We start from the raw sequence: 23,125 nt of genomic DNA on the forward strand, positions 1-23,125 counted from the left end.
GATGGGGTGACATCTTGTCTCCTATGTAGCCATTTTCTACCACACCCGTGTCTAATAGAACTAATGTTATACAGAGCACAGCTTTTGACCTACTGCCTTCATCAAAGTCAGCTACTTATGACTCAACACATTCTCAGGCTAGAGGCTTACTGCCCTGGGATTATTCTAGTGGTTTTAGCACTTGGCAGCTACTATCCTCCCCAGCTTCTGGCAGCAGTGGGCACAACACAGCCAGCAGCACCTTCTGCTGTTGTAACTCTCGTACAGGCCTCAGGCACTGGCGCCCTCAGTCCTACAGTGAAGGGTGCTGTATCGTTTAGGAACTGAGCCGTTGATAGAGACTGTTTTTCGGCTAGTAAGCCTGTGCTATCTAAAACCCTTTGGTAGCTCTCTGGAACTCTCTCAATGACCTCATTTTCTTGTCTTCAACTCGTCAGGGCTCTCAGCATCTCTGCCGCCTCTGCCCCTCCACCTGCCTTTGCCGTCTCTGCTGTAAGCAGTTCTGCTCCACAGCTGCAGCTGGCATCCTCAAACCCTCTTGTCATCTCCCCCTTTCTTCCTGTTACCAACTCACCCAGCTCTAAAATGGTGAAGATCAAACAGGTAAGAATAGACCACTTGAGAGAAGTTCTTCCTTGGGCTGGGTCCTCATGTTGCCACATCAGGATGATGTCTCCCAGCTGTGAGTGAACCACATGGTCTGCTAATGTAGACAGAACAAGGTACAGCAAAGGAGTCTACCCCATCCTTCAAAGGATGCTTCCTCCAAAAGAACCACACTTGCATCCTTGGGAGGGGCTTATGCAAGTGCGGGATTGTAGGAGCCAACCACAGATCTTTTCGTGGTCATGTGCAGTGGGCGTCACTCCCCCTCTGGTGAGTGAAAGGCTTCTGAAACAGTCTAGGGAACTGCTAGGCTTATGTTTGAGCACCTGACAGCTGTGGTTGCCACGTTACTTTCTTAAGTGGTCTTTGGGGTGTTCAAAGCAGCAGGGCTGGCAGCTGTGGTTGCCACGTTACTTTCTTAAGTGGTCTTTGGGGTGTTCAAAGCAGCAGGGCTGGCATAAGGGGAGGGTTGCTGGCCATAGGGCAGATAGTCTTTCTACCAGGGCAACCAGGGTACCACAGAAGAATCTAAAAACTGTTCGTTAGGAAGTCAAGTGGCCCTGCCCTCAATACCTTGGCTTATTTGAAAGAAAAAAATGAATATTATAAGAAGTACTTATAATGAGACATATTGTTAACATTAACAGCAACTTAACAGTGCTTTACAATGCATTCACAAGGCTTAACTCCTGCTCCAGTAACCCGGGAAGACTCGGGTCCTTCAAATCAGTCTCACAAGAAGCAGCGTAACTGCTGGGAACTGGAGACAGGAGGTGAGCTGAGAAGCAGCCAGGTATTGTGGTGAATGTAGGCAGGTTATGAGTTAGAAGCCAGCCTGGGCTACGTAATGAGTTCAAGGCCAGCCTGAACTACATCAAGCAAGATCTGGAATGTAACTTAATAGTAGAACATTTGCTTACCGTGTGCAAGGCCCTGGCTTAATTCCCATCTGGAGGGAAGAATGGAGGTAAAAGAAGGGAGGAATGGGGGAGGTATATTAATAAGAAAAGTGAATTCTTGTAGAATTAAAAATAATCTCTGCCTATACTACAGAAAACCACAACTTATGATTATAAAGATTAATACACCCTACCAAATGAAAATGAAAAATATCTTTTCAGTTTAAAACTCTCAAAAGAAAAATGTTAAGAGAATAATGTAATGTATGACAAAGAACTGACTTCTTGAATAAAGGATCCCAAGGGTGGGTGGAGAATATACAGTAATAGTTCTGTAGCTATTCAGGAAAGGAAAATATTACAAAGAATACAAGTGGATTCATAAAAATAAAATTATAATAAGATACAAATTTAACACCGTGAGGCAGTTTTTGTAAATGTTCCAAATTATACATTTTCAAAAATTTGATAAAATAGGATTAGAAACTAGGGAAAAATGTGTTCAGATACGTGGTTATTGGATGATATCAACTGAATGTTTGTATCCCTGAAGTTTATGTTTAAATATTAATATTTCACATGACAGTATTTGGAGTTGGAGCTTGTTGAATATAATTACCTTTGGGTAAGGTACAAAAGCGACCCCCCCAACAGTATTAGTGTCTGAAAAAGAGAAGGAGAAAGAGGAGCCAGAATTCACTCAACTGGTCCCTCTTCCCCTCTTCCTTTCTCACCACACCATCTCTGTGTCTTGTGAGCTCACAGTAAACTAGAAGCAGATAATCACCAAAAACGGAACCAGGCCAGACTTTAACCCTGGAGTTCCCAGCCTCCAGGTCTATAACAGCTTAAATTCCCATTGTTCAAACCATCCAGTTCATGGCGTTTTGTCCTAACAGCCTGAGGTGACTAATCCAATGAATTTGCAAATTGTTATGGTAGCAATAAAAACAGCCACCCTGAGAAGTCTTCTAGTATTTAAAAGACCAGCGTACTTTCACATAGTTATTAACTCACTAGGTTTTCCCTGCAATCAGCTTTCCAGTGTAGGGTGAACATAAGCAGCTGTTGCTTGTAGAGGCCACAACAGCGACCTTTCTGTGGTGATTAATATGGAACAGACTCTGTTTAAAGGATTTCACACATATTTGTAGATGGAGATTCTTGTCCCACCAGGTCCCAGAGCCGCTTTAGCCCCAAATAAGTACACAGACGTTATAGTAATTATAAAATTGTTGGCCAATGGCTAGGCTTCTTACAGGTTACTTCTCTCCTAATTATTAACCCATAATTATTAATCTATGTATTTTCACGTGGTCTTGGCTTACTGGAAGATGCCCAGACCATGCCCAGACCTGTTACTCCTTTGACAGCTGAATGTCTCTCTCTCCCCAGCCTTCTCCTAGCCCCGCCTATCTTCCTACCTTTCCTGGCCAATCAGTGTTTTATTCACCAACCAATAAGAGAAATGTATATATAGAAGGACATCCCCCGTCACACATTGGCTCCTTGACTCCTCTGACCACCATAAGAAAGTATATTCTTCAGAGAATTTTAACATTTTATCAGTTACAAATATTGAAACTTAGAGGGATGCTTGAGTAGAGTGGTAAACACACTTGGAAGGAAACAATTTGTAATTCCCATGTAGCCGACAACACACACACACACACACACACACACACACACACAATATGTCTAGAAAGTTCCACAAAATCTCAGGGATTCTTCTGGTGCCTGGCAAGCCTCACTTGAACATTACCGGTGCCCACTCTCCAGCAAGGCCAGGGTCTCATCCTGAGATTCTATTCAGGCCAAAGGGTGGTGGCTCCTCCTTACTTCTGCTTGTCCTCATTCTTTTAGGTTCTCTATTCTTTTTCTTTTTAAGCTTTTAAAAATTGTGTGTGTGTGTGTTTATGTTCAAGCATGTGCACACAGATCTGTGGATGCCCTCAGAAGGCTCTGGAGCTGGGTTTACATATGACTGTGAGCCACCTGATGTGAGTGCTGGGAATTGAACTCTAGTCCTCTGCAAGAGCAGCAAGCACCGAGCCATCTCTCCAGCACATTACTAACCAACCCCTATTAGCTCTTAGGTTTAATAATCTCTACAGTAAACTTTCTCTTTTCAAAACAAATTGTGTCATTTCTCAGTTTGTTTTTAAAGTGGAGCTGAGACTGATTTGAAATGAGCAGTGCTGTGTGTACATGTGGAGCTCAGAGGCCCATCTCAAGTGTTGTTTCTCAGGAACAGTCTATCTTGCTTTAGACAGGCTCTCTTACCCTTGGACATGGAATAGGCTAGACTGGCTGGCCAGAGAATATCAGGGTCCCCCTCCCCGAAGGCCACTATCACTGTCTTCATGGCATTGGGCTACAAACATGCTAGCATCTTCTTTATAACCACAGTACTCAGAGTTTCTCTGTTGGTGATATTTTTGGAAATTTGTTTTGAAACGTCTTTGACTTCAGTATCAAAGGTTCTTTCTAAGTACTCTGAACTTCAAGGTGGTGATAAGGTGTCTCTTTATTAGAAGTATATTGCTGGTGAATCAGCCAACTGCTATGAGGACTCTGTTTTTCACTTTATGACTGAAAGAAGCTGCAGTGACTATTACAATGCAATCTCCAAAGTGATAAAGTGATGTTTCATCACTTCTTCACTCTTGTAAGATGTGTGTTGGTGATAGAAATGTTTATGGGGCAAGGTGATGATTCTAGTGACAATAAAACAACTTCATTGCTAAACTCAGAGTCTTAGAATTATTTAGGGATGTATCTTTTTCAACAGTCTTTAGAATTTATACCAAGTTCTCCAATCTATTAAGATTTTAATTTTAAAGAAGCTATAACTAGCTCCTTCCTGCTTCTTTCCTTCCTATTTTTCCTTCTTCCTCTCTCCCTCTCTTCCTTTCTTCCTTTCTATTGCTAGGCCTTTTTTCCTCCCTCCCTCTCTCTCTCTCTCTCTCTCTCTCTCTCTCTCTCTCTCTCTCTCTCTCTCTTTGTAGTCCATACAGGCCTCATACTTACAGTTGCCCTGAATTATTAGCCCCTTAAGGCTGGGATTACAGGTATGTACCATCACACCCGGCCATAGCTAGCATTTCAGTACACATTTAGTACATGTTCACATGACTATGATGTTTTATTTATCTCACCTTATTTACTGAGTCACTTTTATAGATGTCATTTTTCTGGGGATCATGGACAGTTTGCACTCCAGACAACAATACTGTGAGGCAGTTTCCCAGGGCTCAAACTACAAATAAGCAGATAAAACCATCAGAGATTGCTTTTTAGAGCTGCTAAACTAAGCTCCATTGACTACTATCTCCTTGAGCACCTGATCCTGTTGAGAAATATGCACTTAATTCCCTAAGACGTGGGAAATCTTTGCTAAATTGGCAATTTTTTTATTTACCAGGATGGATCCAGTTGGGTTTTCTGTGAGAGCTGCAGGATCTGCTCTCTCCTCTGCTTGAGTCAAGTGTGATCTGCTTCTGCATATTTTTATGAAGTCTTCTAAAGCAGTCTTGTGTGATGGCACTTTTTCCCAAGTCTCTCAGGACATGTTAACTGGATGTTATGGACTGGATATGGGAGGAACAGTTTTTTCAAATAAAGGAGGAAGGGCAGAAACAGACCTGACAACCTGAATTCAATCTCCAGCTTCCATGGTGGAAGGAGAGAACTGACTCCCAAAAACTGTCTCCAGACCATCACATATATGAGAGTACACATACTTCACACACACACACACACACACACACACACACACACACACACACACACACATACCTCACACCTCACATGGAAGTAACAAAAAATTAGAAAATAAAATAGGTGAAGCTGTAAAGACTCGGGTAATAGGGCTGATGAGATGGTAAAGAAGCTCACTGCCAAACCAGAGGACCAGGGTTCTATCACTGGGTCCCATGTACCCAGAAATAGAGAATTCCTGCAGGTTACTTTGTCCTCTGACCACTACACACACACAATGGCACACACATACACACAATGAATGAATGAATAGATAGATAAATAAATAAATAAATGTAATTTTGAAAGCTTTAAGAGTCAAATGGTGAGTGTCCCAACTAGCCACATGATTTTGTTCCCCAGACATCTCACCCAGATCAGTGTACTGTAAGCAGTGACTACTCCAGTCCTCTTTGGAAAGAGACCATCATAGGTTTGTTGTCTTGGTGATAAACTGTCATAGAAAAACTGGAAAAGGTCTCCAACTTGAGAAAGTCTAATTTTCTTTACTTCAGGGGAAGTTGTATATCCCATATTCTGGCCTTGTGGCCAACAGGACATTTTCTAGATCCAGTAACTGTTAATGTTTCCATTTGGTTCCCATGACCTCTATACACATATTCCATTTATGGATCCTCTCAAATATTCCATTTATAGATTGTAATGACCGTAATGTCCTAGTGAATGTTTAACAGCTAGCTATGGGAGAAAAATGAATGAACACACATACACACCTGGAAAATACACACTCATAAAATTCAAAGTTCCACAAAGCTTAATGGAAAATATATTTCTCTGTCTATTTTAAGTTTCTTAAATCCTTACTGATTTTTGTGTGTGCATGATGGAGAGTGGCAGCATGTGTTCTGTGACAATGTGTGGAGGTCAGAGGATAACTTTGTGGAATCAGTTTTTTTTCCTTCCACCTTATGTGGGTTACAGGGATTACATAGCAGATACCCTTAACTGCTGAGCCATCTCACCAGCCCCTTAAGTATTTCTTAATATAATGTCTTAAAATGAATGTTAAGCTAGAATGCTTCCTTGGCTTTCAATTTAGACCTTTAGCTTTACAAGAATTGGCCTGTTGTGAAATCTGCTTTCCACTTAAAAGTAACTGTATTGTCAACAATCGTGCCACAAAGTCAGTTTGAATAGCTGCCTCACTAGCATTTCATCATGATAGTGACTCACACTTCCTCAGTTATGATTTGTATATGAAGTGTTGAAGATGTAGTACTTAAGTGATGAGTCCACTCTCTGGGGAGTGATTTGGATCATGAGGACTCTGATGATCCACAAAGGGATTCCTAAATTGATGGTGTTACTGAGAAGCAGTGGAAAAACTTGGAGGTAAAGGTCTAGTTGGCAAAACTACATCACAATCGTATTCTTGGGTGCCATTTCTTGTTCCAGATCCTTCCACTTTCTGCTTCCTGGATGCCTTGAGATAAACAGATCTCTACCACACCTTATCTCAGAACCAAAGACCACTAGGCAAGCTCACTGCACACTGAACTCACTGCACACCACACTCATTGAACACTGTGCTCACTGCATTCGCTTCACTCTCTGCTCACTACACACTGTGTCTACTGCACACAGCACACACTGCACACAGTGTCCACTACACAGTGTGTGCACCACACACAGTGCTCAGTTCACTGTGGCTGCCCTCACAGCACATTGCACACTGTGTCCACTGCACAGTGCTGCACTCAATTCAATGCAGACTGCCTTCACAGCACACTGTGCTCACCACACACCATGACCACCACAAACTGTGCTTATTGCAAACCATGCTGACAGCACACTGCTCTCACTGCACACTGTGTCCACTGCTTACTGTGTCCATTGCATACTGCATTCGATTCACTGCAGACTGCCCTCATAGCACACTGTGCTCACTGCACACTGGGCCCACTGCAAACTCTGCTCACTGCAAACCATGCTGTGTCCTGTGCTCACTATGCTCACTACATTCACTGTTCTCAGTGTACTGTGGACTTCCCTCATAGCCCACTGCACTCACTGCACACTATTCCCACTGCAAATTGTGCTTACTGCAAACCGTGCTCGCTGTGCCCTGCACTCACTGTGCTCGCTGCACTTACTACACTCACTTGCTCAATGCTGCATCCACTGGTCCGCTGTTCACTAGGTCTGCTGTGCACTGGGTCCACTGTACACTGAGATCCCAGCACACAAAGTTCACTACACACTGTGCTCACTGTACTCACTTCACACTGTCTACCGTATATCATTCTCACTGCACACAGTGCTCACTGCACACCATGTCCTCTGCACACAGCACACACTCCACACTATGTCCAGTGCACATTATGACCACTGCAAGCCAGATGCACTGCACACTGCATTCACTGCATTCTGTGTCAGCTGCACACTATGCTCACCACACTCAATTCACACTGTACTCACTGAACACTGTGACCACCTTACACAGCACTCAATTCACTGCAGACTGCTCTCACAGCATACATCACTCACTGCATGCCATGTCCAATGAAAACTGTACTCACTGTAAACTGCACTCACTGCAAACATTGCTCACTGCACTCACTGTACACTGTGCTCACTATGCTCACTGCACACTGTGTCATTTGCTTATCATATTTACTGTGCACTGTACTCATGGAACACTGTGTTGACTGCATACTGGGTCTGCTGCACACTGCGCTCACAGCACACAGAGCTTGCTGCATGCTGTTCTCACTGCACATTGTGTCCACTCCACACTGCACTCAATTCACTATAGATTGCACTCAAAGCACACTGTGCCCACTGTACACACACCATGTCCAATGCAGACCATAGCCATTGCAAACCACACTCACCGCATACTACACTCACTGCACACTGTGTCAACTGTACACTGTGCTTGCTCTCTGCTGCACACTGTGCTCACTGTGTGCTGTGTTCACCATACACTGTGCTCAGTGCAGACTGGTTCTTGAGAACAAGAGAGAGGGGAGGAGGAGGGAAACAAAAATCACCACATACAATGAAAACACATTGAAACTTTTCCCAGCTATCAATGTAGTAAACATCAGATGCTGGCAAGAAGGGTGTGATGAACATTCTCACTGTCTTGAATTTAATTTATTTGATTATGATTTTATTTAATTTTTAATAATGGTGATGTGTAACACCCAGCATAGGACAGTGCTCATTATACACTGCACACTATGCCCACTTCACACTGCACTCACTACACACTGTGTCCACTGTGAGCCATGCTCACTGCACACCATGCCCACTTCACACTGCGCTCACTGCACACCATGCCCACTTCACACTGCGCTCACTGCACACTGTGTCCACTGTGAGCCATGCTCACTGCACACCATGCCCACTTCACACTGTGCTCACTGCACACTGCGTCCACTGTGAGCCATGCTCACTGCACACCATGCCCACTTCACACTGTGCTCACTGCACACCATGCCCACTTCACACTGCGCTCACTGCACACTGTGTCCACTGTGAGCCATGCTCACTGCACACCATGCCCACTTCACACTGTGCTCACTGCACACTGTGGCACTGTGAACCATGCTCACTGCACACCATGCCCACTTCACACTGCGCTCACTGCACACTTTGCCCATAGCATGCTGCACAATCCTTTCACTGTACACTGCATTCATTCACCCTTAGACTGCTCCATGTTTATACTGCTGCATGTTTCACTCATTGCACACTGCATACATTGCACACTACACATTGTGTCCACTTCACACTGCTCTCTGTGCTCCCTGTGCACTGTGCTTGCTCTGTACTGTGCTTGCTGGACACTGTGCGTATTGTAGACTGTTCCCACTGCACACTGAGCCCACTGCATGCTGTGCTTGCTGTATGCTGTGCTCACCATGTGTTATGAACCTTATAGACACTTCTTCCTTTAGAGTGTTTACAGCAGGCACTTCACAACAATCAGAAAGTTTCACTGCATTAATTGAACTCAATGTTGATGCAGGGACTTGTTCTTGAGAACGAGAGAGAAAGAGAGAGGAGAGAGAGAGAGAGAGAGAGAGAGAGAGAGAGAGAGAGAGAGAGAGAGAGTATTGGAACTTTGCCCAGGTATCAGTGGAATGAACAATTATTTTTCCAAACCTGCTAACTGACTTTGAATACAAAAAGAACATTTTCTTCATACTGGAGGCTGTTCAGAACGTAACTATAGCTACATCACATTTTAAAGCTCACTCTTTGTTTTTAACACTTCCTTCCAGATTGTCATAAGTCTAGATAATAAAAGAATAACTAAAGTTGTAGGTTTTAAATCTGATTTCCAAGGTAGAACCAGGTCCAGACTGATTACCAGCTACTGCAAAAATACTCAGGGTGAAGCTGGGGAGCCACACAGCAGTGTGCCCTTCAACAGCATTTCCCATTCAAAGAGAATCCTTGACAAACAGTCTTGGAGACTAGGCTATATACAGCAGATGCTGGCATAAAGGATGTGATGAACTTTCTCACCATCTGAATTTAATTTATTCTGTTGTGATTTTATACAATTTAACTTTTAGTAATGATGATGATTAACAGCCAGCACACAGGACAGTGTTCACTCTAACCTGCAAAGTATGCTTACTGAAGACTCTGCTCACTGCATATTCTGCTCTATGTAAACTGTGCTCACTGCAGACTGTGCTTACTGTACACTGTTTACTGCACTGTTCTTCCTGTGCACTGTGCTCCCTGTGGGCTGTGCTTGCTGTGTACTGTACTGTGCTCACTGTATGCTGTGCTCACTATACACTGTGTTCATTTCACACTGCATCCACTTTACACTGTGTCCACTGCACATTGTCTTCAGTGCAAACTGTGACCACATCACAATGAGTTCACTGTGCACCATACCCACAGCATACTGTACTCACTGCACCCTGTGCCCACAGCACACAGCACACTGCACTCACTGCACAGTGAATTCACTATACACTTAGCCTGCTGCATACTACACTCATTGAACATTGTGTCTACTGCATGTTGTGCTCATTGTATACTGTGCTTGCTACTCACTGGGCTTGCTGCATACTCTGCTCACTGCCCACAATGCTCACTGCACACTGTGCTTACTGTACTCTGTGCTTACTGTACTCTGTGCTCATTGTAAATTGTGCTCACTGCACTGTGCTACTGTACACTGTGTATACTGTGAACTGTGCTCAAAGCACATTTTGTTCGCTGCAGTGTCCATGACACACTGTGCTCACTGCACACTATGCACGCTGTGCTCACTGTACACTCTGTTTGTTGTACACTGTGTTCGTGTATAGTATTCACTGTACAGTGAATATTGCACACTGTGCTAAATGCACACTGAACACTGTTTTTGCTGTACACTGCGCTCACTGTGCTCTGTGCTCACTCTACTCTGTGCTCACTGTACTCTGTGCTCATATACACTGTATTCATTGGACACTGTGCATACTGAACACTGTGATTATTGCACACTGTGCCCATTAAACACTGTCCACACACCCTGCTCCCTGTACACTGTCTCACTGTGTGCTGTTATTGCTTTACACTGTACTTGTTGTACACTGAACCCACTGCACATTGTGCCTCCTATATGCTGTGTTCACTATATAATGTGCTCACTATATATTGTGAGCCTCATAAACTCTTCTTCCTTTAGGGTGTTTATGGCAGGCACTTCACAATAGTCAGAAAGTGTTAATGCATTAACTGAATTCAATGCTTATGTAGGGGCTTGTTCTTGAGAACAAGAAAGAAAGAAAGAAAGAAAGAAAGAAAGAAAGAAAGAAAGAAAGAAAGAAAGAAAGGAAAGAAGAAAGAAAGAAAGAAAGAAAGAAAGAAAGAAAGAAAGAAAGAAGGCAACCAGGTTGTGTTGAGTATTCTCAGAGTCTTCAATTTAATTTATTCTTTTGTGATTTTATATAATTTAATTTTTAATAATAGAAATGCTTAGCAGTCAGCATACAGGACAGTGGTTCTCTGTGAGTGCTTATTTGTAGTAAGTGCATGGCTCTGTGCCTCGGGGGATTCCAGGTCTCTGGCTTGAGCACAAAGACTGCTAGATAAATGCTCTTCCTCCTCCCTTGCTCCCTCCCCCCACTGTCATCCGTCCACATGGTCATCTATCCATGTGCCATCAACTTCCTAAAACTCCACCCTTCTGTTTCACCCCTGTACTCAGAAGCTCTGTCTAACTTCCTTTTTGATTGCATGCTCCAAGCTCCTTAGCCACCCAAAGCTTTGCATCAACTGACCTCAAGTTGCTGCCCAGCCACATCACCCAGATACATCCCCATATTCTCTAGTCACAATTGTTTTTTTTTTTTAATTATTCAGAGAAGCCATCGCTGGCCACACTTCAGTGCTGGTGACACTCCTCCATGCCCATTATGGAATCATGCCTTTTTCCTGAATGGTGTTTTCTGACACTATCCTGCAGATATGGCTCAAAAATACCCTTCCTTAGAAATATTTTCTTGCTCTCCAATCCCTTCAAATCAGGACGAGACTTCCTACCCCTTAAGTTTTACACATAAACGTCAGTGGTAACTTTGCATTTGCACTTAAGATTTTAAAAAAATTCTCAGTTCACACATTTGTTTACTTCTTTATGTACAAACTTCATATATATTTTTTAACTTTTTACACATACTACTCTCAGTTCCCTTTCCCTCCCCTCCTCCCCTGCCCCCCCCATTCCTCCCAAGTGCCCATTCCACTCTGTCTCCCTTCCACTCCCCAGGGAGGATAAGACCTTCTAGGGGGGATTTTCAGAGTCTGTCATATAATCCCAGGCAGGACCTAGGTCCTCCCCCATGTGTCCAGGCTGAGAGATCATCCCTGCATGTGGAATGGGCTCCCAGAATCCATTTGTATGCCAGGAATAAATACTGATCTACTCTCCAAGGACCCATAAATTGCTGAAGCCTCTTCTCTAACACCCAGGTTTGGGGGGGGTTCTGGATCAGTCCCATGCTGTTCCCTCAGTCATCAGTCTGGCATCCATGCATTCCCCCTTGTTTAGGTCAGCTACCTCTGTGAGTTTCACCAGCCTGATCTTGATTCCTTTGCTAATCACTCCTGTTTGAAACTGGATTCTAGTTCAATTCAGTTTTTAGTTGTGGGTGTCTGCCTCTGCTTCCATCAGCCACTGGATGAGGGTTCTAGGATGGCATATAAGGTAGTCATCAATCTCGTCATCAGGAGAGGGCATTTAAGGTAGCCTTAATGCCAGTTGGTGTCATTTTTGTAGATCTGTGAAGATCTCACCAGTGTCAGATCTCTCCTCCAACTTATAATGGCTCCCTCTATTATGGTATCTCTCCTCTCCTCTATTCTTGCACTGGCTTAACCTTCCTGCTCTCCCATGTACTCCTCTCCTCTCCTCTTCTCCCCCTCTCTTTCTTCCATCTCTCTCTCCCCTCCCCTCCCCCCTGCTCCCAATCCAATTAGGAGATCTCCTCCCATAACCCTTCTCCTGGTTACCATGCATATCTCTCCTAGGGTCCTCACTGCTTCTCAGACTCTCCAGCGGTGGGATTGTAGGCTGGCAATCCTCTGCTCCATGTCTAAAATCCATATATGAGTGAGTACATACCATGTTTGTCTTCTTGTGACTGGGTTACCTCACTCAGGATGTTTTCTTCCAATGCCATCCATTTGCCTGCAAATTTCAAGATTCCATTATTTTTTTGCTGAGTAGTACTCCATTGTTTAGATGTACCACATTTTCTTCATCCATTCTTCAGTTGAGGGGCATCTAGGTTGCTTCCAGGTACTGACTATTACGTGCTGCTATGAACATAGTTTATCAGATGTCCTTATTGTATGAGTGTACATCTTTTGGATATATGCCTAAGAATAGAATTGCTGGATCTTGTGGTAGGATGATTTCCATTTTTCTGAGGAATCTCCATATTGATCTCCACAGTGGCCACACAAGTTGCCACTCCCACCAGCAATGGACGAGTGTTCCCCTTTCTTCACATCCTCTCCAGCATAAATTGTCATTAGTGTTTTTGATTTTGGCCATTCTGATGGAAGTGAGATGGTATCTCAGAGTTGTTTTGATTTGCATTTCCCTGATGGCTAAGGATGTTGAGCACTTTCTCAAACTTCTTAAAAATAAATAAATAAATAAACTTCTTGAGACACTGTCTAATATGAATTTTTTTTAATTATGAAGCTGTTGGCTGTTTTCTTGGTTTCTTACTGGCTAGCTCGGACTTAAGTATTTTACCCATAATTGCTAGTCTAAGTATTTCCATGTGGTCTTCACTTACCGGAGAACAGGGTCCGGACCTCTTACTCCTATAGCTTTCTACATCATGACTGTCTGTGCCTCCCTTTCCCAGAATCCTCCTCAACTCCTAGGTGGCTATCTTGCTTTCCTATTGGCCAACAGTGCTTTATTCAACAGATTTACAGAATGACATCTCCCATCATCTCCTCTTTTCTAAATAAAAAGAAAGGTTTTAACTTTAACGTAGTCAAATTATATATAACAGAACAGTTATCAAGTAAGAACTATAGAATATTTTGTCCATTAACATTTAGTAAGATTTAAAGAAAGTGTCATCTACCCTATCTTTGTGAGTCTAAAGTCTTAATGTAGCGACCAGTTTGGTTACAGAGCTACAACACTTCTCAAATCAGGGTGAAGGGCTAAGGATTTAAATGAAGACAAAGACAGTGGCTCATTCTTGCAAGGAAAATGGCGTTTAACAAGAGTGGAGCATTATATACCAATAGCAGGCATTGTGGAAAACTACCAAGGTCTACCAAGGTCAGGAGCTCATGTACCCAGGGCCCTCTGGCAAGGATGGGCAGAAAACAGGAATTAGCATTTAGACAAGAAGGATGGAGAGAAAACAGGAACTTGCATTCAGGCTTAACTGGAAGGAGGGAACAAGAGGTATTTTGCTAGAAGCTCCTAGTCACAAGCTGGTCAGCAGACCCCCATGGGGGAAAGGTGCAACATCTTATATGTATCTTACCTTTTATCATAACTCTATAATTATCTGTCTTCAACTCTGTCAAAGACCACAGAAGGATAATATGTAAACACTAGAACTGACAGAGACATCTCGCAACCTGGACAGTCACCCGAAGTTCCTCTGTAACGTTGGAGCATCCATCTTCAGCCTATAGGCCACAGTGTGTCTGAAAGACATCTCAGTAAACCAGGAAATTTCAAAGTGTCCATTTGCATTGGCAGTCTATCAGTCATTTTTCTGTGTCCTGCAGAAAGTCCAACAGACTCTTCCATGAAGCAGGAATCCTTTAGGACTGTCCAAGTTCAGTAGTCACTTTTCTGTGGATCTTGCATGTCCAGATTATACAGCAACAGTCAAACAGTCTAGGCAAGAGCAGTTTCTTGCCCAAATGGCTAATCTTGCCATGTTGAAAGCAAACTCCAGGAGACATTTTTCATTGTCAAGAAAAATCCCTAAACCATTGTAAATGCCATTTTCTAAAGGTCTTTGAAGGGCTTAAAGATTATCTATCTTAAATACATCTCTGTATATCTAGAAAACCTAATTTACCTAACTATAAGTTCTATCATAGGTAGCTATCTATAATCTGTATTTAATTATGCATTAAAATTATGCAGTATAAACACAATACTAAACAAGAGAAATATACATATCACAAAATTGACCTTGAATTTGTATCAATAAATGAAAAACCATACCAATACAAAGTATTCATTTCTGTCGCGTCTGCTGCGCGGCCTGTGTCCGAGAATGTGCGGAGGGTTTAGGGGATTGACAACACAGAGACTTGATCAACGATGTAAAGAAAACTTTAAGCAGGCCCCAAAAAGGTTCAAGAAAACTTCCTAAGAAAAGGCTCCCACCAGAGAAGCTTCTGCTCTCTCCTCTACCCTGGCTGGTTCTGCTCTGACACCAAAAAACTGATCTGGGCGTGGCAGAAGAGGCGGTTAGTCTTTGGACAAGGTCGAGGGTGGTTTCTGTGGGCAGGCCTTTTCCAGGAACTTATTGCCCCCGGGCATTGTATTGTTTTTAGTAAACATGTTTTTAGTAAACATTGTCTTACAGCTGCCTACTCCCAGGCAGAAGGGGAAGTGGGTCTCTGCTCAAGGTCTGGTGTTCCCACACATTTCCATACCATAATCCCCTTTTACCTTTAAAAAGAGATTGGTTGTTATCATTAACCAATTATAAGCAACCCATTTAAATGAAAACAAAAATTTATAAACAATATTTGGGAAATTGGGTGTTGTTCATTCCAAACTGCTTCCTGCTGATAGGGGACACATGCCACAGCATGACAAAAGGAACTGAAGAGCAGGCCTGGGTGTCCCACTGCTCTCCAGCATTCCTAACTGGTACCAGATACAGAGACAAATCCATTATCAGCTTAAATCCATGCTTCCTCCTTACTCTCTGCTTAGTCCTGTGGCCTACTCTAATTAAGAACAAGGCAGAGCAGGAAGATCTAAACTGACCACAGTCCTGGGAGAGGCTTTCACCATACTGAGTTCAAAGCTGTTGCTTGGGTTTGTCTGAGAGATGTGCATGCAATCAAATGACCTGCATGAAATAGACTAAAGAAACAGGGAAGGGCTCTAGGAAGGACCATTCCTGTGATACTCTTGAGACAATGACTAGAGACTGTTGGGATTGAAGTCATCTTCTGAGAGAAATTTGATACACACGGTCCTCCACCCTTTCTTCCAACATTCACATTTCTTAGTCTTATGTTACTTCCATTTTTGTAATTACTTCAATAACAAGCAGTACTGCTCTTGCAGTAAGAGGGACAACTCTACACTCAATTTTCTGAAATCTTCAATTGCCCTGGATGCCACCAATATGTTCCTTCCAACTCTGTGTCTGAAAGTCTCTGAGAAGACGTAGAGGTTTCACTTGTGTCGCGCTCCTGTGCTCTGAACCTACATTGGAGCCTGGATGACTGTGGTTCATTTCTTGACCCTACTGATGAGGATGATACATGAGAGAGCAATAAGACAAAACAGGATAATTGAGAATAATAGTGTTAGGATCCTTCCACTGTAGTACATCCTTTTTTTTAATCAGTTACTCATACACATGTATTTCTGGAACTTAGTCTTATAATAAACTGTATTCCTTAGATTGTGTTGTAGTAAAACAATTTTTACAAACTTTTCAACCCTGCTATATATACATTTTGCATGTTTGAATTCTGTGTGCTTTTGCTACTGTCTGAATTCATGCCCACTTAGATGTTTATCGGCCAGGCAGTTCCTTCTTTAGGGTTTTTCATAAACAGATTTTAGAGACATTTAATGCTTAATCCTCTGCTGCATTCACCCACATTGGAGAGTAATCAGCCATACTTATTTTGGCTTTAACATCTAGCCTTATGTGCCCTTGCTTGTTTCCAATTTCATTAGTTTTTAATACCTTTCCTTTCCCACACCCCCAGCCCTATTACAGTAGAACGTTCTATTTCTTTTACTATTTACTGTATGCTTTTTCACTTTTTAAATAAAAAATAGCCAATACTCCCCAAAAACATTTTATCAAAATTTCTCTCATATAGTATAATTTTTATGAACTGAGGAGAGAGCAACACTAGCATTTTGAAGTAAGCACAATTATTATATCAAATGCATGCTATTTACTGGAATGATAGTTTTTTGAAATCCAACCGCAGCTCTTCTCAGAAAGCATAGATGGCTCTGAAGGGGATAGTTGATTCCAATGTGACTTTTGTGCTCTGTATGGCATTACACCTCAAAGGTCACAAACATTGTTCTTTCTTTCTGAGGTGCCACATATTAATGTCCTTTTCAAAGATTTGTCTGATATGCTAGGATATTACTAGTGTTGGGAAAAGTCCTCTAATAACTACAAGTATCTTTCACAGTGTCTTAATTAGGGCTTCTATTGCTTCAACAAAATACCATGACCAAAAAGCAAGTTGAAGAGCAAAGCGTTTACTGGACTTATGCTTCCACATCACTGTTCATCACTGAAGGAAATTGGGACAGGAACTCAAACGGGCACGAGCCTGGAGGCAGGAGCTGATGCAGAGGCCATGGAGGGATGCCGCTTAATGGCTTGCTCAACCTGCTTTCTTATGGAACCCAGGAACAGCAGCCCAGGGATGGCCCTAGTAATTAAGAAAATGCCTTACAGCTGGATCTTATGAAGGCATCTTCTCCACTAAGGTTCCATCCTTTCAGACAACTCTAACTTGTATGTCAAGTTACATAAGACCAGCCAGCACAATCAGAGAGTTACAGAACCCAGTCTGTTATCAAATATCTTGTGAACATCTATTGAATCTGAAATAGATATTTTCCCTTCATTTTACAAAGTGAATGAAGTTTGCGTCTTAAACAATATTCAAGCAGCCTTACATTCCTTGATGGACCTTGGTTTGCCATTGGTTTTTGTTTGTATTTTTTTTATGGGACCCAGTGTGGTCATTCATATTAAAGGAAGATTTGTGAATTTTTGTAACAGGCTGCTCTCCCCAGGATCAGCACTCTGTAGCTTTCATTGGCTCTTATCACATTTCTAAACCAACAAAAATAGGCTTTGTCACAATCTGGATCCACTTCACTGGCCACATCTGTGCTTTTCTTAAGCACTTGAGCGGAAGCAGTGGAAGTGTGAGGATGTTAACCTAGCCGTGACTTCCATTTCCTGCCTGCCATCATAGTCCTCACTGCTTTCCATATTCGTGCTAATCCTTTCACATTTTTTGAGAAACATTCACTCCATTGTTGTTTTTAAATATGTCACATTCTTCAAAACTATATCCATAGAATTTTAAAACAATCCCTTTGGGGTTTAATCATTTCCCTCAAATGTGTCTCACATCCAGTTCTGTAGGTCTGGGTATAACTCTACAGATATGAGTAGCAAACAACTGTTACCTTCCTAAATGTTAAGGGAATTTTTGTAGCTTGTCACTGCAGAGTTTTGCTTTGTTTCACTGTGCTTGCTGTGGATCTGGTTCTTTGGTGACTGCTTATTACTGTGTGTGCCCAGAATCACAACAGTTGCCTTGTTCTCCCTGCTTAGTCTTCAGTGTGCAATGTTCCCCTCTGGTGCCAGAGCCTCCTGCCTTGCCTATTTATTACAATGTTTTTCTTGAGATAATAACCTCTAATACAAAGAAATGAAACTATTGTTTTACTAAATGGCTTCACAGGTGGCAGAGACTCGCATGTGCCTTTCCTGTTTTTCTTTACCTGGTGCAGTTACAGATGCACTACAGATCCTGAGAAATCTTGCCTAGAAGGAAATGAAGACGCTTGCCACCAAAAGCTGAGAGGTGCTTACCACGAAACTCATTCTGTTCGTCTACTCTCCGAAAGTAAGTTATCAATTTACTTTCATTTTGAATTCAATTATTCGCAGTTATTTTACCCTTAGGATACCGGGAGGCTCCCAAGGAGGGCCCCACACCTCCCTTCTTTTTCTCAGGAACTATACAGGTCGCTGCAACAAGGTCCAATCTATGCTCGTTCCTTTCCCCAGTAATATCTCAACCGGGACCTCCTCGGACCACTGTTTTACCTGCCTCGTCCAAGACCATAAATTATAACCTCAGATCACTGGAGAGAAAACCTCTTTAGACACCCCTTCCACGCTTGCTGCTCCAGAAGGCTGCTGGCACTCAGCGTGGCTGGGGAGCACAAAGGATGCCCCCAAGAGGCCAGTCATAGTCTGCATCTCGCTGAAAGGAGCTTTACCAGGACACCAAGCTCTCGCCCATCAACAGCTCTGCATTGTGGCATCGTGTCTGGCACGCATCTACCTGCAACGGCTGGGGAGCAAGCATCTACCTGCAACGGCTGGGGAGATGGATATGGCCTTGTGCTTAGCCCATGTCTGAGAATGAGGAGGTCATCGACAGCTAAGCAGTGGTCAAATAATACTGACCGATGGCCACATCACATTCACAAGTCAAAAACTCAAGAGCCACCCACATGCTGAAGAGCTGTATACATTTGACTTCGATAAGTGTGTCTGGACTTCACGGATTGAACAACAAAATTGGTGTTAGCTGAAATGATTGACGTGACAGACTCATCAGGCAAGATCGTTTCCTAATTGCTCCGACTGTATCTCTAAATATCCAACTGCAGTTTGCCATATTTTAAAGGGAAAATTTAGATTCCATGTAAATAGGGCCAGGGCATTCCGCATGGGGCAGAACTTGTCACTTTCTAGGCCTTCTCTCCAGAGACAGAGGCAGAGGGCACAGAACTGCAGGTTTGGTGTGAAGCCTGCCATGGGTCCAGCGATGAAGATGTTCTCTCTATTGGCAATGTGTAGGAGAAAATATATCCTGTAGGTCAGCATGGTTGGAGCTACTGAGCCCAGGCTGCAGTGCCAGGATTCTGAGGAGAGATTATGCATTCATTTGAGTCTCCTTACAAAGCAGACTGGAGTGGGAATGTGAAGATCTTGTCCACTAACTGAATTTGCATTCCCTCATAATTTGTGCTTGACTCACATGGCAGGATCCCTGTGTTTTGCAGTACTAATGGGAGAGGATATAGGTTTTCTCATATTTCAGTTGGAGGATTCTGAGTGAAAGAGGCATTTTTCATTGCCTTAACTCTTTCTGCAAAAGCAGATCAACATTAAAGGAAAAATAAGACACTAGAATCTTCTATTTGATTTATATATTTTCTTCAAAAGGGCTACTACACTATTCATAAATGCTTTCTTTTAAAAAATAATTTATTTAATTTTATTTTATGTATATGAAGGTGTCAGATCCCCTGGAACTGGAGTTAGACAGTTATGAGCTACCATGTGGGTGTTGGGAATTGAACCAGGGTCCTCTGGAAGAGCAGCCAGTGCTCTTACTTTCTGAACCATCTCACCAGCCCCCATACATGCTTTCTTTTCATTAAAAATTTTTAGTTTGAAATAAAGTATACAGTAAAAAAAAGTCATGGAACGACTGGAGTAGTTAAGAATGCTTTCTGCTCTTCCAGAGGACTCCAGTTCAGTTCCCAGAACTTACAACTAGTGTCTCAAAAACACATTTAACCCAGATCCAAAAGATGTGATGTCTCTGACCTCTAAGAACATCTTTATACACATGCACATGCTCACATACTATACACACACACATGCACATACCCACATACTGTACATACATGTACATGTACACATACTGTACACACACATGCACATACCCACATACTATACACACAGATGCACATACCCACATACTGTACATACATGTACATATACACATACTGTACATACACACATACTGTACACACACATACACATACCCACATACTATACACACACATGCACATACTCACATACTGTACATATACACAAATATACCCATATACTGTACATGCACACACACACATGCTGTACATACGCACAGGCACATACTGCACATAAACATACACTGTACATATAAACACATATATGCACATACTCATACTATACAGACATACTCATGTTAAAATGCACTTTTAATTCATAGGTGAAAAAAAGCCTTGTACTTTGTGCAGTGAGATGCCCATGAGGGGAACTCCTGAGTGCTTAGCTGTGAGACCAAAGAAATAACAGGCAAGACACTTGAAGGTACATTATATGGAAGCAGGTGCTGTTTGTAATTGGGGTCCCAGCTGCCACAATACTTGAAATACTGAAAGACAGAAAATACCTATACAGCTTCCAAATCTGTTGTGTCTGCATCTGAAACACTGGTAACATTTTCAGGCTTGTTCTTTCACTCAAAAGCATAGTTTAAACTTCACTAATTTTGTTATTTGCAGCAATTGTCCTTTTTTTATCACTGAGTAGTACTATATAGACATACCATTTATCCTGATTGGTTTTGTCAGCCTGACGAAGCTAGAGTTATTTGGGAACAGGACCTATATTTGAGAAAATGCCTCCATCAGATTGGTTTGTGTATGCACGTCTGTGAGATGTGTTCTTGATTAGTTATGGGTGTGGGAAGGCTCAGTGCACTGTGTCACCCTGGGCTGGTGGTTCTGGGTTGTATAAGGAAACAAAGTGAGCAAGCCAGTATGCAGCACTCCTCCATGGTCTCTGCTTCAGTTCCTGCCTGCAGGTTCCTTCTTTGTGTTCCTGACCTGAATTCCCTACATGATGAACTACCAAGTTAGATGAAATAAACTTTTCTCCTTAAGTTGCTTTTGGTAAGAGTTTTATCACAGCTATAGAAACCTGCTGTCCCTAAAGGAACAGGATCAGAGGGGTTATCCATCTAACTTAAGTCTACATTGATTGCACAGTCCATTGCCAGCTGTATTGTCAGGTCAATGATACACCTCCATTTAATAATGTTCTTATTTTCCCTCCCAAAAGGTTCTTTATAAAAATGGTGTTCCTGAAAGCCAGTTGGTGGTGGCTCACATCTTTAATCCCAGCACTCGGGAAGCAGAGGCAGGCGGATCTCTGTGAGTTCGAGGCCAGCCTGGTCTACAAAGTGAGTCCAGGACAGCCTCCAAAGCAATACAGAGAACCCTGTCTCGAAAAACCAAGAAAAATAGTGTTCCTGTCTCTATTCTCATAACATTTTCTCATTGAATGGAGTGTGTTTGTGTGAGTGATTGCACAAAATAAAGGAAGTCCCCAGCAACACAGGGGCTCTAGAGGGAAGTAAACACAAATGAGAAAGTTGTCTCAATCATTTTTGAATGAAGGAAATGGCACAGAAAATTTGGAGCAGGTTAATTTATCTGACCAAAGAAAGCTTTGCATTATCTGTAATTTATTATAAAATACTTACGATTCATGTGATATGAATTTTTTAGGTGATGTTAAAGCCTAAGGGTCAGGATTAAGATCTGATGTACTATGGGTTAAACTATTTTACAGACAGAATGCTTATGCCTCACCCTTTGAGTAATGACCATACTTAAAAACAACGTTAGAGGATGTTGTTTTAAGAATATTCAAATGAGGAGTCTGCCCACACCTTAGTCTTCAGTGTCTTCTGGTCCTTTCCCAGTGCTTAAGTCTTCAGCGTCTTCCAGTCCTTTCCCAGTGCTTAAGGAGAGAAAGAGACCCCACAAGCTCCCACTGAAAGAAAGGATTGGAAGAAGGCAATATAAAAACACAGCCAACAACAGAGGAACCAGTATGACACCACCAGGGTCTAGAAACTCTACACCAGCAAGACCTGAACAAATCAACACAGATGAAACAGAAAAGAATGACCTTCAAGACAACCTCCTGAAAGTGATATAGGCCCTCAAAGAGGATATGAGAAAATCCCTTAAATAAATGGAAGAAAACACAAACCAAAAGAATGCAAGAAATCAACAAATCTCTTAAAGCAAAGAAACCCAAGAAAAAACAATCAAACAGATGAAGGAAACAATTCAAACAGTTCAAGACATGAAAACCGAAATGGAGACAATAAGAAAAACACAAACTGAGATAATGCTGGAATTTGAAAGGCTGAAAAAACAATCAGGAACTACAGATGCAAGAATAACTAACAGAATACAAGAGATGGAAGACAGAATCTCGTGCACTGAAGATAAACTAGAGGAAAGATTCATTGACAAAAGTCTTAAATCTAACAAATCCTTAACACAAAATATCCAGGAAATATGGGACACTGTGAAAAGGCCAAATCTAAGGATAATAGGTATAGAAGAAGGCGAAGAAGCCCAGCTCAATGGTACATAAAACATATTCAACAAAATCATAGAAGAAAAATTCCCAACCTGAAGGAGGAGTTGCCTAAGAAGCTACAAGAAGCTTACCGAACACCAAATAGACTGGACCAAAAAAAAAAAAAAAGTCTCCTCACCACATAATAATCAAAACACCAAACATACAGAATAAAGAACAAATACTAAAAGCAGCAAA

Source organism: Mesocricetus auratus, unplaced genomic scaffold (genome assembly GCF_017639785.1).
Source record: "Mesocricetus auratus isolate SY011 unplaced genomic scaffold, BCM_Maur_2.0 Super-Scaffold_100013, whole genome shotgun sequence".
Lineage (NCBI taxonomy): Eukaryota > Metazoa > Chordata > Mammalia > Rodentia > Cricetidae > Mesocricetus > Mesocricetus auratus.